This window comes from Syngnathus leptorhynchus, unplaced genomic scaffold, assembly GCF_054491065.1.
Source record: "Syngnathus leptorhynchus isolate UIUO unplaced genomic scaffold, UIUO_Slep HiC_scaffold_202, whole genome shotgun sequence".
NCBI classification, from domain to species: Eukaryota; Metazoa; Chordata; class Actinopteri; order Syngnathiformes; family Syngnathidae; genus Syngnathus; species Syngnathus leptorhynchus.
This window is the reverse complement of record NW_028232169.1, coordinates 33,705-50,556: the sequence shown is the minus strand read 5'-3', so window position 1 is coordinate 50,556 and position 16,852 is coordinate 33,705.

Genomic DNA, 16,852 nt, shown 5'->3' with positions numbered 1-16,852 from the left:
GTCGAGCGTGAGGCCTCGGCCCTTTGGCTGCCTGGTACCTAAAACACTTCCATTGATCCAGCCACGGAGGGTGCTGGCTGGTGGCTCCATACCTCCATAGCTCCATAGCACCAGAGCTCCATAGCTCCATAGCACCAGAGCTCCATGGCTTCAGAGCTCCATAGCACCATAGCTCCATACCTCCAGAGCTCCAGGGCTCCATAGCTCCATACCTCCAGAGCTCCATACCTCCAGAGCTCCATAGCACCAGAGCTCCATGGCTTCAGAGCTCCATAGCACCATAGCTCCATACCTCCAGAGCTCCAGGGCTCCATAGCTCCATACCTCCAGAGCTCCATACCTCCAGAGCTCCATACCTCCAGAGCTCCATAGCACCAGAGCTCCATGGCTTCAGAGCTCCATAGCACCATAGCTCCATACCTCCAGAGCTCCAGGGCTCCATAGCTCCATACCTCCAGAGCTCCATACCTCCAGAGCTCCATACCTCCAGAGCTCCAGAGCTCCATAGCACCAGAGCTCCATGGCTTCAGAGCTCCATAGCACCATAGCTCCATACCTCCAGAGCTCCAGGGCTCCATAGCTCCATACCTCCAGAGCTCCATACCTCCAGAGCTCCAGAGCTCCATAGCACCAGAGCTCCATGGCTTCAGAGCTCCATAGCACCATAGCTCCATACCTCCAGAGCTCCAGGGCTCCATAGCTCCATACCTCCAGAGCTCCATACCTCCAGAGCTCCAGAGCTCCATAGCACCAGAGCTCCATGGCTTCAGAGCTCCATAGCACCATAGCTCCATACCTCCAGAGCTCCAGGGCTCCAAAGCTCCATACCTCCAGAGCTCCATACCTCCAGAGCTCCATACCTCCAGAGCTCCATAGCTCCATAGCACCAGAGCTCCATAGCTCCATAGCACCAGAGCTCCATAGCACCAGAGCTCCATAGCACCAGAGCTCCATAGCTCCATAGCACCAGAGCTCCATAGCTCCATAGCACCAGAGCTCCATAGCTCCATAGCACCAGAGCTCCATACTTCCAGAGCTCCATAGCTCCATAGCTCCATAGCACCAGAGCTCCATAGCTCCATAGCACCAGAGCTCCATAGCTCTGGTGCTATGGAGCTATGGAGCTCTGGTGCAAATTTCTATGGAGCTCCTATTTACAAATTTGTAAAAGTGCTGGCAAGAACGAAACTAAACAGAGCTATGGAGCTCTGAAGCCATGGAGCTCTGGTGCTATGGAGCTCTGGAGCTCTGGAGGTATGGAGCTCTGGAGGTATGGAGCTCTGGAGGTATGGAGCTATGGAGCCCTGGAGCTCTGGAGGTATGGAGCTATGGTGCTATGGAGCTCTGAAGCCATGGAGCTCTGGTGCTATGGAGCTCTGGAGGTATGGAGCTCTGGAGGTATGGAGCTCCATAGCTCCATAGCTCCATACCTCCAGAGCTCCATAGCTCCATAGCTCCATACCTCCAGAGCTCCATAGCTCCAGAGCTCCATAGCTCCATAGCACCAGAGCTCCATAGCTCCATAGCACCAGAGCTCCATACTTCCATAGCTCCAGGGCTCCATAGCTCCAGGGCTCCATAGCTCCATACCTCCAGAGCTCCATAGCTCCATACTTCCAGAGCTCCATAGCACCAGAGCTCCATAGCTCCATAGCACCAGAGCTCCATAGCTCCATAGCACCAGAGCTCCATAGCTCCATAGCACCAGAGCTCCATAGCTCCATAGCTCCAGGGCTCCATAGCTCCATAGCTCCAGGGCTCCATAGCTCCATAGCTCCAGGGCTCCATAGCTCCATAGCTCCATACCTCCAGAGCTCCATACCTCCAGAGCTCCATACCTCCATAGCACCAGAGCTCCATAGCTCCAGGGCTCCAGGGCTCCATAGCTCCATACCTCCAGAGCTCCATAGCTCCATACTTCCAGAGCTCCATAGCTCCATAGCTCCATACTTCCATAGCTCCATAGCTCCATACTTCCATAGCACCAGAGCTCCATACCTCCAGAGCTCCATAGCTCCAGCCTGGGTGGCTGGTGGCTCCATAGCTCCATACTTCCATAGCTCTAAGTCAGAGAGTTGGCGAAAATTGCACTAAGTGCGAAAGCCCATTCATTTACAACGGCGTGTCCGCCAGGCGGCGACATTTCCCCGTTACCGGTGGCTGCGCGGCGGGTGAGTGACAGAGCTTATCCGAGCGGCTGGAACTCTGCGCCGGCGTGGTCGAGCGTGAGGCCTCGGCCCTTTGGCTGCCTGGTACCTAAAACACTTCCATTGATCCAGCCACGGAGGGTGCTGGCTGGTGGCTCCATACCTCCATAGCTCCATAGCACCAGAGCTCCATAGCTCCATAGCACCAGAGCTCCATGGCTTCAGAGCTCCATAGCACCATAGCTCCATACCTCCAGAGCTCCAGGGCTCCATAGCTCCATACCTCCAGAGCTCCATACCTCCAGAGCTCCATACCTCCAGAGCTCCATAGCACCAGAGCTCCATGGCTTCAGAGCTCCATAGCACCATAGCTCCATACCTCCAGAGCTCCAGGGCTCCATAGCTCCATACCTCCAGAGCTCCATACCTCCAGAGCTCCATACCTCCAGAGCTCCATAGCACCAGAGCTCCATGGCTTCAGAGCTCCATAGCACCATAGCTCCATACCTCCAGAGCTCCAGGGCTCCATAGCTCCATACCTCCAGAGCTCCATACCTCCAGAGCTCCATACCTCCAGAGCTCCAGAGCTCCATAGCACCAGAGCTCCATGGCTTCAGAGCTCCATAGCTCCATACCTCCAGAGCTCCAGGGCTCCATAGCTCCATACCTCCAGAGCTCCATACCTCCAGAGCTCCAGAGCTCCATAGCACCAGAGCTCCATGGCTTCAGAGCTCCATAGCACCATAGCTCCATACCTCCAGAGCTCCAGGGCTCCATAGCTCCATACCTCCAGAGCTCCATACCTCCAGAGCTCCATACCTCCAGAGCTCCATAGCTCCATAGCACCAGAGCTCCATAGCTCCATAGCACCAGAGCTCCATAGCACCAGAGCTCCATAGCACCAGAGCTCCATAGCTCCATAGCACCAGAGCTCCATAGCTCCATAGCACCAGAGCTCCATACTTCCAGAGCTCCATAGCTCCATAGCTCCATAGCACCAGAGCTCCATAGCTCCATAGCACCAGAGCTCCATAGCTCCATAGCACCAGAGCTCCATACTTCCATAGCTTCATACCTCCAGAGCTCCATAGCTCCATAGCTCCATACCTCCAGAGCTCCATAGCTCCAGAGCTCCATAGCTCCATAGCTCCATAGCACCAGAGCTCCATAGCTCCATAGCACCAGAGCTCCATACTTCCATAGCTCCAGGGCTCCATAGCTCCAGGGCTCCATACCTCCAGAGCTCCATAGCTCCATACTTCCAGAGCTCCATAGCTCCATACTTCCATAGCTCCATACTTCCATACCTCCATAGCTCCATACTTCCATAGCACCAGAGCTCCATACTTCCATAGCACCAGAGCTCCATACCTCCAGAGCTCCAGAGCTCCAGCCTGGGTGGCTGGTGGCTCCATAGCTCCATACTTCCATAGCTCTAAGTCAGAGAGTTGGCGAAAATTGCACTAAGTGCGAAAGGCCATTCATTTACAACGGCGTGTCCACAAGGCGGCGACATTTCCCCGTTACCGGTGGCTGCGCGGCGGGTGAGTGACAGAGCTTATCCGAGCGGCTGGAACTCTGCGCCGGCGTGGTCGAGCGTGAGGCCTCGGCCCTTTGGCTGCCTGGTACCTAAAACACTTCCATTGATCCAGCCACGGAGGGTGCTGGCTGGTGGCTCCATACCTCCATAGCTCCATAGCACCAGAGCTCCATAGCTCCATAGCACCAGAGCTCCATGGCTTCAGAGCTCCATAGCACCATAGCTCCATACCTCCAGAGCTCCAGGGCTCCATAGCTCCATACCTCCAGAGCTCCATACCTCCAGAGCTCCATACCTCCAGAGCTCCATAGCACCAGAGCTCCATGGCTTCAGAGCTCCATAGCACCATAGCTCCATACCTCCAGAGCTCCAGGGCTCCATAGCTCCATACCTCCAGAGCTCCATACCTCCAGAGCTCCATACCTCCAGAGCTCCAGAGCTCCATAGCACCAGAGCTCCATGGCTTCAGAGCTCCATAGCACCATAGCTCCATACCTCCAGAGCTCCAGGGCTCCATAGCTCCATACCTCCAGAGCTCCATACCTCCAGAGCTCCAGAGCTCCATAGCACCAGAGCTCCATGGCTTCAGAGCTCCATAGCACCATAGCTCCATACCTCCAGAGCTCCAGGGCTCCATAGCTCCATACCTCCAGAGCTCCATACCTCCAGAGCTCCAGAGCTCCATAGCACCAGAGCTCCATGGCTTCAGAGCTCCATAGCACCATAGCTCCATACCTCCAGAGCTCCAGGGCTCCAAAGCTCCATACCTCCAGAGCTCCATACCTCCAGAGCTCCATACCTCCAGAGCTCCATAGCTCCATAGCACCAGAGCTCCATAGCTCCATAGCACCAGAGCTCCATAGCACCAGAGCTCCATAGCACCAGAGCTCCATAGCTCCATAGCACCAGAGCTCCATAGCTCCATAGCACCAGAGCTCCATAGCTCCATAGCACCAGAGCTCCATACTTCCAGAGCTCCATAGCTCCATAGCTCCATAGCACCAGAGCTCCATAGCTCCATAGCACCAGAGCTCCATGGCTTCAGAGCTCCATAGCACCATAGCTCCATACCTCCAGAGCTCCAGGGCTCCATAGCTCCATACCTCCAGAGCTCCATACCTCCAGAGCTCCATACCTCCAGAGCTCCATAGCTCCATAGCACCAGAGCTCCATAGCTCCATAGCACCAGAGCTCCATAGCACCAGAGCTCCATAGCACCAGAGCTCCATAGCTCCATAGCACCAGAGCTCCATAGCTCCATAGCACCAGAGCTCCATAGCTCCATAGCACCAGAGCTCCATACTTCCAGAGCTCCATAGCTCCATAGCTCCATAGCACCAGAGCTCCATAGCTCCATAGCACCAGAGCTCCATGGCTTCAGAGCTCCATAGCACCATAGCTCCATACCTCCATAGCTCCAGAGCTCCAGAGCTCCATAGCTCCAGAGCTCCATAGCTCCATAGCTCCATAGCACCAGAGCTCCATAGCTCCATAGCACCAGAGCTCCATACTTCCATAGCTCCAGGGCTCCATAGCTCCAGGGCTCCATACCTCCAGAGCTCCATAGCTCCATACTTCCAGAGCTCCATAGCTCCATACTTCCATAGCTCCATACTTCCATACCTCCATAGCTCCATACTTCCATAGCACCAGAGCTCCATACTTCCATAGCACCAGAGCTCCATACCTCCAGAGCTCCAGAGCTCCAGCCTGGGTGGCTGGTGGCTCCATAGCTCCATACTTCCATAGCTCTAAGTCAGAGAGTTGGCGAAAATTGCACTAAGTGCGAAAGCCCATTCATTTACAACGGCGTGTCCACAAGGCGGCGACATTTCCCCGTTACCGGTGGCTGCGCGGCGGGTGAGTGACAGAGCTTATCCGAGCGGCTGGAACTCTGCGCCGGCGTGGTCGAGCGTGAGGCCTCGGCCCTTTGGCTGCCTGGTACCTAAAACACTTCCATTGATCCAGCCACGGAGGGTGCTGGCTGGTGGCTCCATACCTCCATAGCTCCATAGCACCAGAGCTCCATAGCTCCATAGCACCAGAGCTCCATGGCTTCAGAGCTCCATAGCACCATAGCTCCATACCTCCAGAGCTCCAGGGCTCCAAAGCTCCATACCTCCAGAGCTCCATACCTCCAGAGCTCCATACCTCCAGAGCTCCATAGCTCCATAGCACCAGAGCTCCATAGCTCCATAGCACCAGAGCTCCATAGCACCATAGCTCCATAGCACCAGAGCTCCATAGCTCCATAGCACCAGAGCTCCATAGCTCCATAGCACCAGAGCTCCATAGCTCCATAGCACCAGAGCTCCATACTTCCAGAGCTCCATAGCTCCATAGCACCAGAGCTCCATAGCTCCATAGCACCAGAGCTCCATAGCTCCATAGCACCAGAGCTCCATACTTCCATAGCTCCATAGCTCCATACCTCCAGAGCTCCATAGCTCCATACCTCCAGAGCTCCATAGCTCCAGAGCTCCATAGCTCCATAGCACCAGAGCTCCATAGCTCCATAGCACCAGAGCTCCATACTTCCATAGCTCCAGGGCTCCATAGCTCCAGGGCTCCATAGCTCCATACCTCCAGAGCTCCATAGCTCCATACCTCCAGAGCTCCATAGCTCCATACTTCCAGAGCTCCATAGCTCCATAGCACCAGAGCTCCATAGCTCCATAGCACCAGAGCTCCATAGCTCCATAGCACCAGAGCTCCATAGCTCCATAGCACCAGAGCTCCATAGCTCCATAGCTCCAGGGCTCCATAGCTCCATAGCTCCAGGGCTCCATAGCTCCATAGCTCCAGGGCTCCATAGCTCCAGGGCTCCAGGGCTCCATAGCTCCATACCTCCAGAGCTCCATAGCTCCATACTTCCAGAGCTCCATAGCTCCATAGCTCCATACTTCCATAGCTCCATAGCTCCATACTTCCATAGCACCAGAGCTCCATACCTCCAGAGCTCCATAGCTCCAGCCTGGGTGGCTGGTGGCTCCATAGCTCCATACTTCCATAGCTCCAGTCAGAGAGTTGGCGAAAATTGCACTAAGTGCGAAAGCCCATTCATTTACAACGGCGTGTCCACAAGGCGGCGACATTTCCCCGTTACCGGTGGCTGCGCGGCGGGTGAGTGACAGAGCTTATCCGAGCGGCTGGAACTCTGCGCCGGCGTGGTCGAGCGTGAGGCCTCGGCCCTTTGGCTGCCTGGTACCTAAAACACTTCCATTGATCCAGCCACGGAGGGTGCTGGCTGGTGGCTCCATACCTCCATAGCTCCATAGCACCAGAGCTCCATAGCTCCATAGCACCAGAGCTCCATGGCTTCAGAGCTCCATAGCACCATAGCTCCATACCTCCAGAGCTCCAGGGCTCCATAGCTCCATACCTCCAGAGCTCCATACCTCCAGAGCTCCATACCTCCAGAGCTCCATAGCACCAGAGCTCCATGGCTTCAGAGCTCCATAGCACCATAGCTCCATACCTCCAGAGCTCCAGGGCTCCATAGCTCCATACCTCCAGAGCTCCATACCTCCAGAGCTCCATACCTCCAGAGCTCCATAGCACCAGAGCTCCATGGCTTCAGAGCTCCATAGCACCATAGCTCCATACCTCCAGAGCTCCAGGGCTCCATAGCTCCATACCTCCAGAGCTCCATACCTCCAGAGCTCCATACCTCCAGAGCTCCAGAGCTCCATAGCACCAGAGCTCCATGGCTTCAGAGCTCCATAGCACCATAGCTCCATACCTCCAGAGCTCCAGGGCTCCATAGCTCCATACCTCCAGAGCTCCATACCTCCAGAGCTCCATAGCACCAGAGCTCCATGGCTTCAGAGCTCCATAGCACCATAGCTCCATACCTCCAGAGCTCCAGGGCTCCATAGCTCCATACCTCCAGAGCTCCATACCTCCAGAGCTCCATACCTCCAGAGCTCCATAGCTCCATAGCACCAGAGCTCCATAGCTCCATAGCACCAGAGCTCCATAGCACCAGAGCTCCATAGCACCAGAGCTCCATAGCTCCATAGCACCAGAGCTCCATAGCTCCATAGCACCAGAGCTCCATAGCTCCATAGCACCAGAGCTCCATACTTCCAGAGCTCCATAGCTCCATAGCTCCATAGCACCAGAGCTCCATAGCTCCATAGCACCAGAGCTCCATGGCTTCAGAGCTCCATAGCACCATAGCTCCATACCTCCAGAGCTCCAGGGCTCCATAGCTCCATACCTCCAGAGCTCCATACCTCCAGAGCTCCATACCTCCAGAGCTCCATAGCACCAGAGCTCCATAGCTCCATAGCACCAGAGCTCCATAGCACCAGAGCTCCATAGCACCAGAGCTCCATAGCTCCATAGCACCAGAGCTCCATAGCTCCATAGCACCAGAGCTCCATACTTCCAGAGCTCCATAGCTCCATAGCTCCATAGCACCAGAGCTCCATAGCTCCATAGCACCAGAGCTCCATAGCTCCATAGCACCAGAGCTCCATACTTCCATAGCTCCATAGCTCCATACCTCCAGAGCTCCATAGCTCCATAGCTCCATACCTCCAGAGCTCCATAGCTCCAGAGCTCCATAGCTCCATAGCTCCATAGCTCCATAGCACCAGAGCTCCATAGCTCCATAGCACCAGAGCTCCATACTTCCATAGCTCCAGGGCTCCATAGCTCCAGGGCTCCATACCTCCAGAGCTCCATAGCTCCATACTTCCAGAGCTCCATAGCTCCATACTTCCATAGCTCCATACTTCCATACCTCCATAGCTCCATACTTCCATAGCACCAGAGCTCCATACTTCCATAGCACCAGAGCTCCATACCTCCAGAGCTCCAGAGCTCCAGCCTGGGTGGCTGGTGGCTCCATAGCTCCATACTTCCATAGCTCTAAGTCAGAGAGTTGGCGAAAATTGCACTAAGTGCGAAAGCCCATTCATTTACAACGGCGTGTCCACAAGGCGGCGACATTTCCCCGTTACCGGTGGCTGCGCGGCGGGTGAGTGACAGAGCTTATCCGAGCGGCTGGAACTCTGCGCCGGCGTGGTCGAGCGTGAGGCCTCGGCCCTTTGGCTGCCTGGTACCTAAAACACTTCCATTGATCCAGCCACGGAGGGTGCTGGCTGGTGGCTCCATACCTCCATAGCTCCATAGCACCAGAGCTCCATAGCTCCATAGCACCAGAGCTCCATGGCTTCAGAGCTCCATAGCACCATAGCTCCATACCTCCAGAGCTCCAGGGCTCCATAGCTCCATACCTCCAGAGCTCCATACCTCCAGAGCTCCATACCTCCAGAGCTCCATAGCACCAGAGCTCCATGGCTTCAGAGCTCCATAGCACCATAGCTCCATACCTCCAGAGCTCCAGGGCTCCATAGCTCCATACCTCCAGAGCTCCATACCTCCAGAGCTCCATACCTCCAGAGCTCCAGAGCTCCATAGCACCAGAGCTCCATGGCTTCAGAGCTCCATAGCACCATAGCTCCATACCTCCAGAGCTCCAGGGCTCCATAGCTCCATACCTCCAGAGCTCCATACCTCCAGAGCTCCAGAGCTCCATAGCACCAGAGCTCCATGGCTTCAGAGCTCCATAGCACCATAGCTCCATACCTCCAGAGCTCCAGGGCTCCATAGCTCCATACCTCCATAGCTCCATAGCACCAGAGCTCCATAGCTCCATAGCACCAGAGCTCCATGGCTTCAGAGCTCCATAGCACCATAGCTCCATACCTCCAGAGCTCCAGGGCTCCAAAGCTCCATACCTCCAGAGCTCCATACCTCCAGAGCTCCATAGCTCCATAGCACCAGAGCTCCATAGCTCCATAGCACCAGAGCTCCATAGCACCATAGCTCCATAGCACCAGAGCTCCATAGCTCCATAGCACCAGAGCTCCATAGCTCCATAGCTCCATAGCACCAGAGCTCCATAGCTCCATAGCACCAGAGCTCCATACTTCCAGAGCTCCATAGCTCCATAGCTCCATAGCACCAGAGCTCCATAGCTCCATAGCACCAGAGCTCCATAGCTCCATAGCACCAGAGCTCCATACTTCCATAGCTCCATAGCTCCATACCTCCAGAGCTCCATAGCTCCATACCTCCAGAGCTCCATAGCTCCAGAGCTCCATAGCTCCATAGCACCAGAGCTCCATAGCTCCATAGCACCAGAGCTCCATACTTCCATAGCTCCAGGGCTCCATAGCTCCAGGGCTCCATAGCTCCATACCTCCAGAGCTCCATAGCTCCATACCTCCAGAGCTCCATAGCTCCATACTTCCAGAGCTCCATAGCTCCATAGCACCAGAGCTCCATAGCTCCATAGCACCAGAGCTCCATAGCTCCATAGCACCAGAGCTCCATAGCTCCATAGCACCAGAGCTCCATAGCTCCATAGCTCCAGGGCTCCATAGCTCCATAGCTCCAGGGCTCCATAGCTCCATAGCTCCAGGGCTCCATAGCTCCAGGGCTCCAGGGCTCCATAGCTCCATACCTCCAGAGCTCCATAGCTCCATACTTCCAGAGCTCCATAGCTCCATAGCTCCATACTTCCATAGCTCCATAGCTCCATACTTCCATAGCACCAGAGCTCCATAGCTCCATAGCACCAGAGCTCCATAGCACCAGAGCTCCATAGCACCAGAGCTCCATAGCTCCATAGCACCAGAGCTCCATAGCTCCATAGCACCAGAGCTCCATAGCTCCATAGCACCAGAGCTCCATACTTCCAGAGCTCCATAGCTCCATAGCTCCATAGCTCCATAGCACCAGAGCTCCATAGCTCCATAGCACCAGAGCTCCATGGCTTCAGAGCTCCATAGCACCATAGCTCCATACCTCCAGAGCTCCAGGGCTCCATAGCTCCATACCTCCAGAGCTCCATACCTCCAGAGCTCCATACCTCCAGAGCTCCATAGCACCAGAGCTCCATAGCTCCATAGCACCAGAGCTCCATAGCACCAGAGCTCCATAGCACCAGAGCTCCATAGCTCCATAGCACCAGAGCTCCATAGCTCCATAGCACCAGAGCTCCATACTTCCAGAGCTCCATAGCTCCATAGCTCCATAGCACCAGAGCTCCATAGCTCCATAGCACCAGAGCTCCATAGCTCCATAGCACCAGAGCTCCATACTTCCATAGCTCCATAGCTCCATACCTCCAGAGCTCCATAGCTCCATAGCTCCATACCTCCAGAGCTCCATAGCTCCAGAGCTCCATAGCTCCATAGCTCCATAGCACCAGAGCTCCATAGCTCCATAGCACCAGAGCTCCATACTTCCATAGCTCCAGGGCTCCATAGCTCCAGGGCTCCATACCTCCAGAGCTCCATAGCTCCATACTTCCAGAGCTCCATAGCTCCATACTTCCATAGCTCCATACTTCCATACCTCCATAGCTCCATACTTCCATAGCACCAGAGCTCCATACTTCCATAGCACCAGAGCTCCATACCTCCAGAGCTCCAGAGCTCCAGCCTGGGTGGCTGGTGGCTCCATAGCTCCATACTTCCATAGCTCTAAGTCAGAGAGTTGGCGAAAATTGCACTAAGTGCGAAAGCCCATTCATTTACAACGGCGTGTCCACAAGGCGGCGACATTTCCCCGTTACCGGTGGCTGCGCGGCGGGTGAGTGACAGAGCTTATCCGAGCGGCTGGAACTCTGCGCCGGCGTGGTCGAGCGTGAGGCCTCGGCCCTTTGGCTGCCTGGTACCTAAAACACTTCCATTGATCCAGCCACGGAGGGTGCTGGCTGGTGGCTCCATACCTCCATAGCTCCATAGCACCAGAGCTCCATAGTTCCATAGCACCAGAGCTCCATGGCTTCAGAGCTCCATAGCACCATAGCTCCATACCTCCAGAGCTCCAGGGCTCCATAGCTCCATACCTCCAGAGCTCCATACCTCCAGAGCTCCATACCTCCAGAGCTCCATAGCACCAGAGCTCCATGGCTTCAGAGCTCCATAGCACCATAGCTCCATACCTCCAGAGCTCCAGGGCTCCATAGCTCCATACCTCCAGAGCTCCATACCTCCAGAGCTCCATACCTCCAGAGCTCCAGAGCTCCATAGCACCAGAGCTCCATGGCTTCAGAGCTCCATAGCACCATAGCTCCATACCTCCAGAGCTCCAGGGCTCCATAGCTCCATACCTCCAGAGCTCCATACCTCCAGAGCTCCAGAGCTCCATAGCACCAGAGCTCCATGGCTTCAGAGCTCCATAGCACCATAGCTCCATACCTCCAGAGCTCCAGGGCTCCATAGCTCCATACCTCCAGAGCTCCATACCTCCAGAGCTCCAGAGCTCCATAGCACCAGAGCTCCATGGCTTCAGAGCTCCATAGCACCATAGCTCCATACCTCCAGAGCTCCAGGGCTCCAAAGCTCCATACCTCCAGAGCTCCATACCTCCAGAGCTCCATACCTCCAGAGCTCCATAGCTCCATAGCACCAGAGCTCCATAGCTCCATAGCACCAGAGCTCCATAGCACCAGAGCTCCATAGCACCAGAGCTCCATAGCTCCATAGCACCAGAGCTCCATAGCTCCATAGCACCAGAGCTCCATAGCTCCATAGCACCAGAGCTCCATACTTCCAGAGCTCCATAGCTCCATAGCTCCATAGCACCAGAGCTCCATAGCTCCATAGCACCAGAGCTCCATAGCTCCATAGCACCAGAGCTCCATACTTCCATAGCTCCATAGCTCCATACCTCCAGAGCTCCATAGCTCCATAGCTCCATACCTCCAGAGCTCCATAGCTCCAGAGCTCCATAGCTCCATAGCACCAGAGCTCCATAGCTCCATAGCACCAGAGCTCCATACTTCCATAGCTCCAGGGCTCCATAGCTCCAGGGCTCCATAGCTCCATACCTCCAGAGCTCCATAGCTCCATACTTCCAGAGCTCCATAGCTCCATAGCACCAGAGCTCCATAGCTCCATAGCACCAGAGCTCCATAGCTCCATAGCACCAGAGCTCCATAGCTCCATAGCACCAGAGCTCCATAGCTCCATAGCTCCAGGGCTCCATAGCTCCATAGCTCCAGGGCTCCATAGCTCCATAGCTCCAGGGCTCCATAGCTCCATAGCTCCATACCTCCAGAGCTCCATACCTCCAGAGCTCCATACCTCCATAGCACCAGAGCCCCATAGCTCCAGGGCTCCAGGGCTCCAGGGCTCCATAGCTCCATACCTCCAGAGCTCCATAGCTCCATACTTCCATAGCTCCATAGCTCCATAGCTCCATACTTCCATAGCTCCATAGCTCCATACTTCCATAGCACCTGAGCTCCATACCTCCAGAGCTCCATAGCTCCAGCCTGGGTGGCTGGTGGCTCCATAGCTCCATACTTCCATAGCTCTAAGTCAGAGAGTTGGCGAAAATTGCACTAAGTGCGAAAGCCCATTCATTTACAACGGCGTGTCCGCCAGGCGGCGACATTTCCCCGTTACCGGTGGCTGCGCGGCGGGTGAGTGACAGAGCTTATCCGAGCGGCTGGAACTCTGCGCCGGCGTGGTCGAGCGTGAGGCCTCGGCCCTTTGGCTGCCTGGTACCTAAAACACTTCCATTGATCCAGCCACGGAGGGTGCTGGCTGGTGGCTCCATACCTCCATAGCTCCATAGCACCAGAGCTCCATAGCTCCATAGCACCAGAGCTCCATGGCTTCAGAGCTCCATAGCACCATAGCTCCATACCTCCAGAGCTCCAGGGCTCCATAGCTCCATACCTCCAGAGCTCCATACCTCCAGAGCTCCATACCTCCAGAGCTCCATAGCACCAGAGCTCCATGGCTTCAGAGCTCCATAGCACCATAGCTCCATACCTCCAGAGCTCCAGGGCTCCATAGCTCCATACCTCCAGAGCTCCATACCTCCAGAGCTCCATACCTCCAGAGCTCCATAGCACCAGAGCTCCATGGCTTCAGAGCTCCATAGCACCATAGCTCCATACCTCCAGAGCTCCAGGGCTCCATAGCTCCATACCTCCAGAGCTCCATACCTCCAGAGCTCCATACCTCCAGAGCTCCAGAGCTCCATAGCACCAGAGCTCCATGGCTTCAGAGCTCCATAGCTCCATACCTCCAGAGCTCCAGGGCTCCATAGCTCCATACCTCCAGAGCTCCATACCTCCAGAGCTCCAGAGCTCCATAGCACCAGAGCTCCATGGCTTCAGAGCTCCATAGCACCATAGCTCCATACCTCCAGAGCTCCAGGGCTCCATAGCTCCATACCTCCAGAGCTCCATACCTCCAGAGCTCCATACCTCCAGAGCTCCATAGCTCCATAGCACCAGAGCTCCATAGCTCCATAGCACCAGAGCTCCATAGCACCAGAGCTCCATAGCACCAGAGCTCCATAGCTCCATAGCACCAGAGCTCCATAGCTCCATAGCACCAGAGCTCCATACTTCCAGAGCTCCATAGCTCCATAGCTCCATAGCACCAGAGCTCCATAGCTCCATAGCACCAGAGCTCCATAGCTCCATAGCACCAGAGCTCCATACTTCCATAGCTCCATAGCTCCATACCTCCAGAGCTCCATAGCTCCATAGCTCCATACCTCCAGAGCTCCATAGCTCCAGAGCTCCATAGCTCCATAGCACCAGAGCTCCATAGCTCCATAGCACCAGAGCTCCATACTTCCATAGCTCCAGGGCTCCATAGCTCCAGGGCTCCATAGCTCCATACCTCCAGAGCTCCATAGCTCCATACTTCCAGAGCTCCATAGCTCCATAGCACCAGAGCTCCATAGCTCCATAGCACCAGAGCTCCATAGCTCCATAGCACCAGAGCTCCATAGCTCCATAGCACCAGAGCTCCATAGCTCCATAGCTCCAGGGCTCCATAGCTCCATAGCTCCAGGGCTCCATAGCTCCATAGCTCCAGGGCTCCATAGCTCCATAGCTCCATACCTCCAGAGCTCCATACCTCCAGAGCTCCGTACCTCCATAGCACCAGAGCTCCATAGCTCCAGGGCTCCAGGGCTCCATAGCTCCATACCTCCAGAGCTCCATAGCTCCATACTTCCAGAGCTCCATAGCTCCATAGCTCCATACTTCCATAGCTCCATAGCTCCATACTTCCATAGCACCTGAGCTCCATACCTCCAGAGCTCCATAGCTCCAGCCTGGGTGGCTGGTGGCTCCATAGCTCCATACTTCCATAGCTCTAAGTCAGAGAGTTGGCGAAAATTGCACTAAGTGCGAAAGCCCATTCATTTACAACGGCGTGTCCGCCAGGCGGCGACATTTCCCCGTTACCGGTGGCTGCGCGGCGGGTGAGTGACAGAGCTTATCCGAGCGGCTGGAACTCTGCGCCGGCGTGGTCGAGCGTGAGGCCTCGGCCCTTTGGCTGCCTGGTACCTAAAACACTTCCATTGATCCAGCCACGGAGGGTGCTGGCTGGTGGCTCCATACCTCCATAGCTCCATAGCACCAGAGCTCCATAGCTCCATAGCACCAGAGCTCCATGGCTTCAGAGCTCCATAGCACCATAGCTCCATACCTCCAGAGCTCCAGGGCTCCATAGCTCCATACCTCCAGAGCTCCATACCTCCAGAGCTCCATACCTCCAGAGCTCCATAGCACCAGAGCTCCATGGCTTCAGAGCTCCATAGCACCATAGCTCCATACCTCCAGAGCTCCAGGGCTCCATAGCTCCATACCTCCAGAGCTCCATACCTCCAGAGCTCCATACCTCCAGAGCTCCATAGCACCAGAGCTCCATGGCTTCAGAGCTCCATAGCACCATAGCTCCATACCTCCAGAGCTCCAGGGCTCCATAGCTCCATACCTCCAGAGCTCCATACCTCCAGAGCTCCATACCTCCAGAGCTCCAGAGCTCCATAGCACCAGAGCTCCATGGCTTCAGAGCTCCATAGCACCATAGCTCCATACCTCCAGAGCTCCAGGGCTCCATAGCTCCATACCTCCAGAGCTCCATACCTCCAGAGCTCCAGAGCTCCATAGCACCAGAGCTCCATGGCTTCAGAGCTCCATAGCACCATAGCTCCATACCTCCAGAGCTCCAGGGCTCCATAGCTCCATACCTCCAGAGCTCCATACCTCCAGAGCTCCATACCTCCAGAGCTCCATAGCTCCATAGCACCAGAGCTCCATAGCTCCATAGCACCAGAGCTCCATAGCACCAGAGCTCCATAGCACCAGAGCTCCATAGCTCCATAGCACCAGAGCTCCATAGCTCCATAGCACCAGAGCTCCATAGCTCCATAGCACCAGAGCTCCATACTTCCAGAGCTCCATAGCTCCATAGCTCCATAGCACCAGAGCTCCATAGCTCCATAGCACCAGAGCTCCATGGCTTCAGAGCTCCATAGCACCATAGCTCCATACCTCCAGAGCTCCAGGGCTCCATAGCTCCATACCTCCAGAGCTCCATACCTCCAGAGCTCCATACCTCCAGAGCTCCATAGCACCAGAGCTCCATAGCTCCATAGCACCAGAGCTCCATAGCACCAGAGCTCCATAGCACCAGAGCTCCATAGCTCCATAGCACCAGAGCTCCATAGCTCCATAGCACCAGAGCTCCATACTTCCAGAGCTCCATAGCTCCATAGCTCCATAGCACCAGAGCTCCATAGCTCCATAGCACCAGAGCTCCATAGCTCCATAGCACCAGAGCTCCATACTTCCATAGCTCCATAGCTCCATACCTCCAGAGCTCCATAGCTCCATAGCTCCATACCTCCAGAGCTCCATAGCTCCAGAGCTCCATAGCTCCATAGCTCCATAGCACCAGAGCTCCATAGCTCCATAGCACCAGAGCTCCATACTTCCATAGCTCCAGGGCTCCATAGCTCCAGGGCTCCATACCTCCAGAGCTCCATAGCTCCATACTTCCAGAGCTCCATAGCTCCATACTTCCATAGCTCCATACTTCCATACCTCCATAGCTCCATACTTCCATAGCACCAGAGCTCCATACTTCCATAGCACCAGAGCTCCATACCTCCAGAGCTCCAGAGCTCCAGCCTGGGTGGCTGGTGGCTCCATAGCTCCATACTTCCATAGCTCTAAGTCAGAGAGTTGGCGAAAATTGCACTAAGTGCGAAAGCCCATTCATTTACAACGGCGTGTCCACAAGGCGGCGACATTTCCCCGTTACCGGTGGCTGCGCGGCGGGTGAGTGACAGAGCTTATCCGAGCGGCTGGAACTCTGCGCCG